General features: G+C 38.0%; 1 non-coding gene across 1 annotated transcript; it reads right to left on the bottom strand.

Annotated features, from left to right (window-relative positions):
- Positions 1-4,042: 4,042 nt before the first annotated feature.
- On the bottom strand, positions 4,043-4,115 carry TRNAG-UCC. Its single transcript has one exon. It is a non-coding gene; the product is annotated as a tRNA-Gly (tRNA).
- Between the last annotated feature and the right edge of the window lie 6,633 nt (positions 4,116-10,748).

The following is a 10,748-nucleotide window of genomic DNA, read 5'->3' as shown; positions in this document are numbered from 1 at the left end:
GATGTTCTGACCATGTTAGGACTTGCAGAACTGTGTGGCAAATAATGCATATTTTTAAAAACATCTGATGATATCAGTGGCTTTGTTTTCCTTAATTAGGAAGAAGATGAGATTCATTTTGGAATAGAATGACTTTTGCTTCAAACTGACAAATCATATCATTAATTGGAAGGCTGTAATCAATTAATATCCAGTTAATTGGAAGGCTGTAATCAATTAATATCCAGTATGACAGTCCAAGTGGCCAGATCCTGGGATAGGTTTCAAAAGAAAGTACACAAGTAATGAGAAAGTACAAAAGAAAGTACACAGATGTCTTCTCATCTGGCAGACAAGGATTTGGAAGAGGTGCCAAGCTGGTTATTGGTTCATTGTTGGCCAGAAGATCATGGCTGTTTAATGTACTATATTAACTACAGTTGTGTTCAGTTTGATTGTCTTCAAAGATGCAGCTTGGCACATTAGCCTGATAATTAAATCTCAGTTTCTGATAACTATTGTGGAAATAGGTAGGTTTGTTGCCTAAATACCAAAGAAAATGTAAACATGTTCCAACTTCTTCAAAGTCTGCTTTCAAAAAGATATTCACTCTTAAGCTGGAAAGGTACTGGTGGACCTTTCTTCTGAGCTTCAGGCTGATATATGCAGTCACCTACTTGATATCTCCACTTGTCTGTCTCACGTAACATGTTCAAAACTGCACTTTCCATCTTAACTCGCCCACAGCTGATCCAAAGTTTTCCTCATCTCAGTAAGTGGTTTTTCTAGGTACCCAGGTGCATAAGCCAAAAGTCTGAAAATAACCCTTGACACCAGCCTCTCTCTTATATACATTTCCATTCCGTCTCCAAAGCTTACCTATGCCGCCTACAAAGCATTTTTCACATCTCTGCACTTTTTTTCCTTGTTCATTGCCACCATTTTATTCTAAGCTGTACCTCTCTCCTGAATGACTGAAATAACTTTCTAATTCTCTCCACTTCCATTCTTGCCAATCTCAATATGATTTATACAGAGTTGTCAGAATATCTTTAAGGTATTTTTTGGATCAGTTTTATCTCATTCAAAATCTTTGATTGTCATCTCATTACACTAAGATAAAAGACAAAATTATTTGTCCTGTCCCTTGCTTGTTTCTCTAGACTCTTTACACTGTCTCCCTTCCACTCAAGGGTACACTTCCTGGTAGAGGAGAGCAATGTGAATTTAAATGCATTTCTTGATCAAATTGTTTACAATCAGGACTCTTGAAATTCACACCACCAGCCCTTCATATCCTCAGCACCTCCCCATGTGGATATTCATAGCCTTCCAGATCATTTTGCCATGTTAACTGAGAATTTTGGCATTGGTTGAAAGACTTATCTTTCTGTTTTTTTCTTGGAAAATAATGGATTTTTCCATACACTGTTTTTATATTTCTTGGCTTCATGAACTCTAGGAAGTATTATGGATCTTCCAATTTACTAACTTGTAGCCATCACTATTTGATAAAATTCTATCATGTATTTCTCACCCATTAATTCGTAAGTTTAAATATCCCCAGATTTCTTCCTGATATTTCACGCCACCCCTCCTTTTATTCCTGTTTTATTTTTCTCATTAAGTCCTCCAGTTTATGATGCCTCCGTTTCTTCTGTTTTATGATTCTCCTTGCTCACCAATACCAAGTCCCATTTTCAAAAGTTTTTTTACAAAGACTCTCAATATTATGGTAGAAGAACAAAAATGTGGACACATATTTCTTCTCTGTTAAGCTTATGGCCTTGGCAGGTTACTCAGTACTTGCTTATTCCACAGTCTAGCTTTTATTCTTTGCTTGGACTGCTCATTGCAACTGGGAGAAAATTACCACTAAGAATGCTTGGTCTAAAACCTGATTTAAACCATCCAATACCTAATCCAACCTTGTCCAGTCAGTCTTTTCAGGAGCTATTCTATATATTCACTATTTTCTTGAATTTCCCTACTTTCTTTTATCTCTTGACCCTCATAATTTATTTTTTACTTCTAGGGCCTTGCAAAAAAAAAGTACGTAGTAGGGAATTGTAAAAATTATTTAACTCTGAGTGTGAATTAGAATCATCTGGGAGTTTTTAAAAATACCGATGTCAAGATTCTACCTCAGCCCAAATAAACTGAACTGTGAGAACAGTGCTCTAATATGGATATTTTAAAGAAACTCCCAAATTTTAATGTGCAGCAAGAATTGGTCCATTGAACGCTTATTAAAACTAGGGTCTTCTGATTATGGAAAATATCAGAGTAAGTCAACAGCAGTGGCAAAATGGTGTTTAAATATCCATGTTATCCAGCTTAGAAGACCTTGTGAGCCATCACATGCTCATGGTAAATTAGCATGTTCTCCATAGAGAAATGGTGTTGCATACACAGGAGTTGATCATCAAAGAGCTATCTATTAACCTGCTGAGAAATGCCTTTTCTTTTCCTTTCCTGAGGCTTCAGGAAGCTGCCTCTTCCTTGAATAAACCTGTTGAAGGTGGGCAGATTGGCTTGCAGCTTCTCTTAAATGTTGGTATTTGAACTTGGCCTAGGCAAGCACCTCCTGTAATTTACTTTACACTTGGCTGGAAGAAGATGATTTTATATTTGGGCTGGGGATAAAGGGAGCTTCTCTTTCCCTCTGGGGACCTATGAAGAATGAGAACATTTACGGTGTGCGCTTTCTTCCCCTTCCCTCGAAAAGAAAGAAAACCACCCCGTGCTGTTTCTCTACCTAGTTCAGGCGTGCAGAGCCATTCATCCTGTTGCATGATGCTTAGAATAAAAGGTGTTACAAAAAGCTTGATTTGTTTCTGATAACCCAGTGACTGCACATACTTAATAACTGATTTTACTGTAATATTCCTGAATTCAAAAGCATTACCGCGACTTGGCATTATTACGTCTTCAGTAAAGAATTAAATCTTAATTTACTGAGACTCCAGATAAAATAATTCAGACATTTTGTCTAAATTATATCGTGTTTTAAAACTCTCTAGTGCTTGGTAAGTCTGTATATCAAATATCACAATAAATGTAGAAAAAAATGATAAAGGTCAGTATTTTAACAATCTAGAATAAATTTTAAGTAAATTGCCTAAGGGAAAAAAAGTCATCTTGCTTACCTAAGGAAACTTACCAACTTTAATTTTGACTTCTTGTACAGTTTGAAATAGCTAAAACAGGATTTCATAGAATTTTTTTAATAAGTAAGAAAATGGCTTTTTGGATTTGGTTGTTGTCGTTTAACGTATTAGGCTACATTTTTAACGAAAAATGTTATAAAAAATTTGATAATGCCTGAGACCAGTCATGGGTAAGTAAAACCACAGATAGAGTATAATTCTATTGCTGAGAAAAGGCACCTTAATATATAAATTTCTTCAAATATTTATTAAATGTTCAAATAGTCTAGGATTATTTATTATTTAAAATGAACCAATTCAGGCTATAAACATTTCTCTGTTACTTTGTTGGCTGAATTATGTACACAATGTCCTGACTATGATGCCTAGCACATAGTAGAACAGGAAAGTGTTCTGGCTTGATTGCTTAATATTATTACTGTCACCTAATTTTTACCTTATAATGGTTTCAATAGTAATTTTTATTTTGACTATACTTGTGCATTTTAATTTATATCTATAGTAAAACAAAATAGATTAATGAAGACTAAATGAAATTTATATGTTGACTATTAGCAATTAATTTCAGAATTTATACTTTCCATGCCTTTTTTTTTTCCTTTCCTACCCAGCAGAATTTTTATGAGTAAATTATAAAGTGCTAAGGGAGGTATTGCTTTGGCCAAAAAGTTCGTTCAGGTTTCTGTTACAGAATATATAAGTGAAAAGAGAAGCTTAATTAAAGAGGAAATAAATTAGAGGAAAAAGGAAAAAATATTTAAGAAAGGGTCTGGGATGATAACCTCTAACTAGTGTCTCTAACTAGTGGAACTATTTTATCTTATGGTGGTTTTTGTTTGTTTCGTTTTGTTTTGTTTGTTTTGGGCTGCACCGTGCAGCATGGGGGATCTTAGTTCCCCGACCAGGGATCGAACCTGTGCCCCCTGCATTGGAAGTGCAGAGTCTTAACCACTGGACCAGCAGGGAAGCCTTATCCTATGGTGTTTTTTTTTTGTATTTTTACATCTTTATTGGAGTATAATTGCTTTACAATGGTGTGCTAGTTTCTGCTTCATAACAAAGTGAATCAGTCACACACACACATATGTTCCCATATCCCTTACCCCTCCCTCCCACCCTCCCTATCCCACCCCTCTAGGTGGTCACGAAGCACCGAGCTGATCTCCCCATGCTAGGCGGCTGCTTCCCACTAGCTATCTATTTTACATTCGGTAGTGTATATATGTCCATGCCACTATCTCACTTTGTCACAGCTTACCCTTCCCCCTCCCCATATCCTCAAGTCCATTCTCTAGTAGGTCTGTGTCTTTATTCCTGTCTTACCCCTGGGTTCTTCATGACATTTTTTTCCCCTTAGATTCCGTATATATGTGTTAGCATACGGTATTTGTCTTCCTCTTTCTGACTTACTTCACTCTGTATGACAGACTCTAGGTCCATCCACCTCACTACAAATAACTCAATTTTGTTTCTTTTCATGGATGAGTAATATTCCATTGTATATATGTGCCACATCTTCTTTATCTATTCATCCGATGATGGACACTTTGGTTGTTTCCATCTCCTGGCTATTGTAAATAGAGCTGCAATGAACATTTTGATCCATGACTCTTTTTGAATTATGGTTTTCTCAGGGTATATGCCCAGTAGTGGGATTGCTGGGTCCTATGGTAGTTCTATTTTTAGTTTTTTAAGGAACCTCCATACTGTTCTCCATAGTGGCTATACCAATTCACATTCCCACCAGCAGTGCAAGAGGGTTCCCTTTTCTCCACACCCTCTCCAGCATTTATTGTTTCTAGATTTTTTTGATGATGGCCATTCTGACCGGTGTGAGATGACATCTCATTATAGTTTTGATTTGCATTTCTCTAATGATTAATGATGTTGAGCATTCTTTCATGTGTTTGTTGACAGTCTGTATATCTTCTGTGGAGAAATGTCTATTTAGGTACTTCTGCCCATTTTTGGATTGGGTTGTTTGTTTTTTTGATATTGAGCTGCATGAGCTGCTTGTAAATTTTGGAGATTAGTCCTCTGTCAGTTGCTTCATTTGCAAATATTTTTTACCATTCTGAGGGTTGTCCTTTAATCCTGTTTATGGTTTCCTTTGCTGTGCAAAACCTTTTTAAGTTTCATTAGGTCCCATTTGTTTTTTATTTTTTTTTAATTTCCATTTCTCTAGGAGGTGGGTCAAAAAGGATCTTGCTGTGATGTGATTTATGTCATAGAGTGTTCTGCGTATGTTTTCCTCTAAGAGTTTGATAGTTTCTGGCCTTACATTTAGGTCTTTAATCCATTTTAAGCTTATTTTTGTGTATGGTGTTAGAGAGTGTTCTAATCTCATACTTTTACATGTACCCTGTCCAGTTTACCCAGCACCACTTATTGAAGAGGTTGTCGTTACTCCGCTGTACATTCCTGCCTCCTTTATCAAAGATAAGGTGGCCATGTGTGTGTGGGTTTATTTCTGGGCTTCCATTCCTGTTCCATTGATCTATATTTCTGTTTTTTGTGCCAATACCTTACTGTCTTGATTACTGTAGCTTTGTAGTATACTCTGAAGTCAGGGAGCCTGATTCCTCCCGCTCCATTTTTCGTTCTCAAGATTGCTTTGGCTATTCAGGGTCTTTTGTGTTTCCATACAAATTGTGAAATTTTTTGTTCTAGTTCTGTGAAAAATGCCAGTGTATTTTCATAGGGATTGCACTGAATCTGTAGATTGCTTTGGGTAGTAGAGTCATTTTCACAATGTTGATTCTTCCAATCCAAGAACATGGTGTATCTCTCTGTCTGTTTGTATCATCTTTAATTTCCTTCATCAGTGTCTTATACTTTTCTGCATACGGGTCTATTGTCTCCTTAGGTAGGTTTATTCCTAGATATTTTATTCTTTTTGTTGCAATGGTAAATGGGAGTGTTTTCTTGATTTCACTTTGAGATTTTTCATCATTACTGTATAGGAATGCCAGAGATTTCTGTGCATTAATTTTGTGTCCTGCTACTTTACCAAATTCATTGATGAGCTCTAGTAGTTTTATGGTAGCGTCTTTAGGATTTTCTGTGTATAGGATCATGTCACCTGCAAATAGTGACAACTTTACTTCTTCTTTATCGATTTGGATTCCTTTTATTTCCTTTTCTTCTCTGATTGCTGTGGCTAAAACTTCCAAAACTATGTTGAATAATAGTGGTGAGAGTGGGCAACCTTGTTTTGTTCCTGATCTTAGTGGAAATGGTTTCAGTTTTTCACCATTGAGGATGATGTTGGCTGTGGGTTTGTCGTATATGGCCTTTATTATGTTGAGGTAAGTTCCCTCTACGCCTACTTTCTGGAGGGTTTTTATCATAAATGGGTGTTGAATTTTGTTGAAAGCTTTCTCTGCATCTGTTGAGATGACCATATGGTTTTTCTCCTTCAGTTTGTTAATATGGTGTATCACTTTGATTGATTTGCATATATTGAAGAATCCTTGCATTCCTGGAATAAACCCCACTTGATCATGGTGTATGATCCTTTTATTTTTATTATTTTATTTATTATTATTTTTTTTTGAAGTATGCGGGCCTCTCACTGTTGTGGCCTCTCCCATTGTTGAGCACAGGCTCTGGACACGCAGGCTCAGCGGCCATGGCTCATGGGCCTAGCCGTTCCACAGCATGTGGGATATTCCCAGACCGGGGCACGAACCCGTGTCCCCTGCATTGGCAGGCGGACTCTCAACCACTGCGCCACCAGAGAAGCCCCCCCTTTTTTTTTTTTTTTGATCCTTTTAATGTGCTGTTGGATTCTGTTTGCTAGTATTTTGTTGAGGATTTTTGCATCTGTGTTCATCAGTGATATTCGCCTGTAGTTTTCTTTCTTTGTGACATCCTTGTCTTGTTTTGGTATCAGGGTGATGGTGGCCTTGTAGAATGAGTTTGGGAGTGTTCCTCCCTCTGCTATATTTTGGAAGAGTTTGAGAAGGATAGGTGTTAGCACTCTCTAAATGTTTGATAGAATTCACCTGTGAAGCCATCTGGTCCTGGGCTTTTGTTTGTTGGAAGATTTTTAATCACACTTTCAGTGCTTATGATTGGTCTGTTCATATTTTCCATTTCTTCCTGATTCAGTCTTGGCAGGTTGTGCATTTCTAAGAATTTGTCCATTTCTTCCAGGTTTTCCATTTTATTAGCATAGAGTTGCTTGTAGTAATCTCTCATGACCTTTTGTATTTCTGCAGTGTCAGTTGTTACTTCTCCTTTTTCATTTCTAATTCTATTGATTTGAGTCTTCTCCCTTTTTTTCTTGATGATTCTGGCTAATGGCTTATCAATTTTGTTTATCTTCTCAAAGAACCAGCTTTTAGTTTTATTGATCTTTGCTATCGTTTCCTTCATTTCTTTTTCATTTATTTCTGATCTGATCTTTATGATTTCTTTCCTTTTTCTAACTTCGGGGATTTTTTGTTCTTTTTCTAATTGCTTTAGGTGCAAGATTAGGTTGTTTATTCAGAATGTTTCCTGTTTCTTATGGTAGGATTTTATTGCTATAAACTTCCCTCTGAGAACCGCTTTTGCTGCATCCCATAGGTTTTGGGTCGTCATGTCTCCATTGTCATTTGTTTCTAGGTATTTTTTGATTTCCTCTTTGATTTCTTCAGTGATCACTTCGTTATTAAGTAGTGTATTGTTTAGCCTCCATGTGTTTGTATTTTTTACAGATCTTTTCCTGTAATATCTAGTCTCGTAGCGTTGTGGTCAGAAAAGGTACTTGCTACAATTTCAGTTTTCTTAAGTTTACCAAGGCTTGATTTGTGACCCAAGATATGATCTATCCTAGAGAATGTTCCATGAGCAGTTGAGAAAGATGTGTATTCTATTGTTTTTGGATGGAGTGTCCTATAAATATCAATTAAGTCCATCTTGTTTAATGTATCATTTATAGCTTGTGTTTCCTTATTTTCATTTTGGATTATCTGTCCACTGGTGAAAGTGGTGTGTTAAAGTCCTCTACTATGAATGTGTTACTGTCGATTTCCTCTTTTATGGCTGTTAGGTTTTGCCTTATGTATTGAGGTGCTCCTATGTTGGGTGCATAAATATTTACAGTTGTTATATCTTCTTCTTGGATCGATCCCTTGATCATTATGCAGTGTCCTTCTTTGTCTTTTGTAATAGTCTTTATTTTAAAGTCTACTTTGTCTGATATGAGAATTGCTACTCCAGCTTTCTTTTGGTTTCCATTTGCATGGAATATCTTTTTCCATCCCCTCACTTTCAGTCTGTATGTGTCTCTAGCTCTGAAGTGGATCTCTGTAGACAGCATATATATGCGTCTTGTTTTTGTATCCATTCAGCCAGTCTGTGTCTTTTGGTGGGAGCATTTAATCCATTTACATTTAAGGTTATTATCGATATGTATGTTCCTCTTCCCATTTTCTTAATTGTTTTGGGTTTGTTATTGTAGGTCTTTTCCTTCTCTTGTGTTTCTTGCCTTGAGAAGATCCTTTAGCATTTGTTGTAAAGCTGGTTTGGTGGTGCTGAACTCTCTCAGCTTTTGTTTGTCTGTAAAGGTTTTAATTTCTCCATCAAATCTGAATGAGATCCTTGCTGGGTAGAGTAATCTTGGTTGTAGGTTTTTGTCCTTCATAACTTTAAATATGTCCTGCCAGTCCCTTCTGGCTTGCAGAGTTTCTGCTGAAAGATCAGCTGTTAACCTTATGGGGATTCCCTTGTGTGTTATTTGTTGTTTTTCCCTTGCTGCTTTTAATACGTTTTCTTTGTATTTAATTTTTGACAGTTTGATTAATATGTGTCTTGGCATGTTTCTCCTTGGATTTATCCTGTATGGGACTCTCTGTGCTTCCTGGACTTGATTAATTATTTCCTTTCCCATATTAGGCAAGTTTTCAACTATAATCTCTTCAAATATTTTCTCAGTCCCTTTCTTTTTCTCTTCTTCTTCTGGAGCCCCTATAATTTGAATGTTGGTGCATTTAATGTTGTCCCAGATGTCTGTGAGACTGTCCTCAGTTCTTTTCATTCTTTTTTCTTTATTCTGCTCTGCAGTAGTTATTTCCACTATTTTATCTCCCAGGTCACTTATCCGTTCTTCTGCCTCAATTATTCTGCTATTGATCCCTTCTAGAGTTTTTAAAATTTCATTTATTGTGTTGTTCATCGTTGTGTGTTTCCTCTTTAGTTCTTCTAGGTCCTTGTTAAACGTTCCTTGCATTTTCTCTATTCTATTTCCAAGATTTTGGATCATCTTTACTGTCATTATTCTGAATTCTTTTTCAGGTAGACTGCGTATTTCCTCTTCATTTGTTAGGTCTGGTGGGTTTTTATCTTGCTCCTTCATCTGCTGTGTGTTTTTCTGTCTTCTCATTTTGCTTATCTTACTGTGTTTGGGGTCTCCGTTTTGCACGATGCAGGTTCGTAGTTCCTGTTGTTTTTGGTGTCTGTCCCCAGGGGTTAAAGTTGGTTCAGTGGGTTGTGTAGGCTTCCTGGTGGAGGGGACTAGTGCCTGTGTTCTGGTGGATGAGGCTGGATCTTGTCTTTCTGGTGGGCAGGTCCATGTCTGGTGGTGTGTTTTGGGACTTATTATGATTTTAGGCAGCCTCTCTGCTAATGGGTGGGGTTGTGTTCCTGTCTTGCTAGTTGTTTGGCATAGGGTGTCCAGCACTGTAGCTTGCTGGTTGTTGAGTGAAGCGGGGTGTTCGTGTTGAGATGGAGATCTCTGGGAGATTTTTGCCGTTTGATATAATGTGGAGCTGGGAGGTCTCTTGTGGACCAGTGTCCTGAAGTTGGCTCTCCCACCTCAGATGCACAGCACTGACTCCTGGCTGCAGCACCAAGAGCCTTTCATCCACACAGCTCAGAATAAAAGGGAGAAAAAGAAAGAAAGAAAGAAAGAGAAAGAAAGGAAGGAAGGAAGGAAGAAAGAAGGGAGGGAGGGAGGTAGGAAGGGAAGGGAGGAAGGAAAGAAAGAAAGGGGATAAAATAAAATAAAATAAAGGTAAACTAAAATAAAGTTATTAAAATAATTATTAAAAATATTTTTTAAGTAAACAAACAAAAAAAACCCAGACAGAACCCTAGGAGAAATGGTGAAAGCAAAGCTATACAGACAAAATCTCACACAGAAGCATACACATAGACACTCACAAAAAGAGGAAAAGGGGAAAAAATAATAAATCTTGCTCTCAAAGTCTGCCTCCTCAATTTGGGATGATTCGTTGTCTATTCAGGTATGCCACAGATGCAGGGTACATCAAGTTGATTGTGGAGATTTAATCCGCTGCTTCTGAGGCTGCTGGGAGAGATTTCCCTTTCTCTTTGTTCCCACAGCTCCCGCCTCTGCGTGTCGGTCGCCGGAGGGCGTCTGTTCTTCGCTCAGACAGTACGGGGTTAAAGGAGCCGCTGATACGGGGGCTCCGGCTCACTCAGGCCCGGGGGAGGGAGGGGCACGGAGTGCGGGGTGGGCCTGCGGCGGCAGAGGCCGGTGTGACGTTGCACTAGCCTGAGGCGCGCCGTGTGTTCTCCCGGGGAAGTTGTCCCTGGATCCTGGGACCCTGGCAGTGGCGGGCTGCACAGGCTCCCCGGAAGGGAGGTGTG

The sequence above is a fragment of the Phocoena sinus genome, chromosome 5 (genome assembly GCF_008692025.1).
Source record: "Phocoena sinus isolate mPhoSin1 chromosome 5, mPhoSin1.pri, whole genome shotgun sequence".
NCBI lineage: Eukaryota > Metazoa > Chordata > Mammalia > Artiodactyla > Phocoenidae > Phocoena > Phocoena sinus.
Note: the sequence above shows the minus strand (reverse complement) of the source record. Positions and strands in the feature narration are given on the sequence as shown.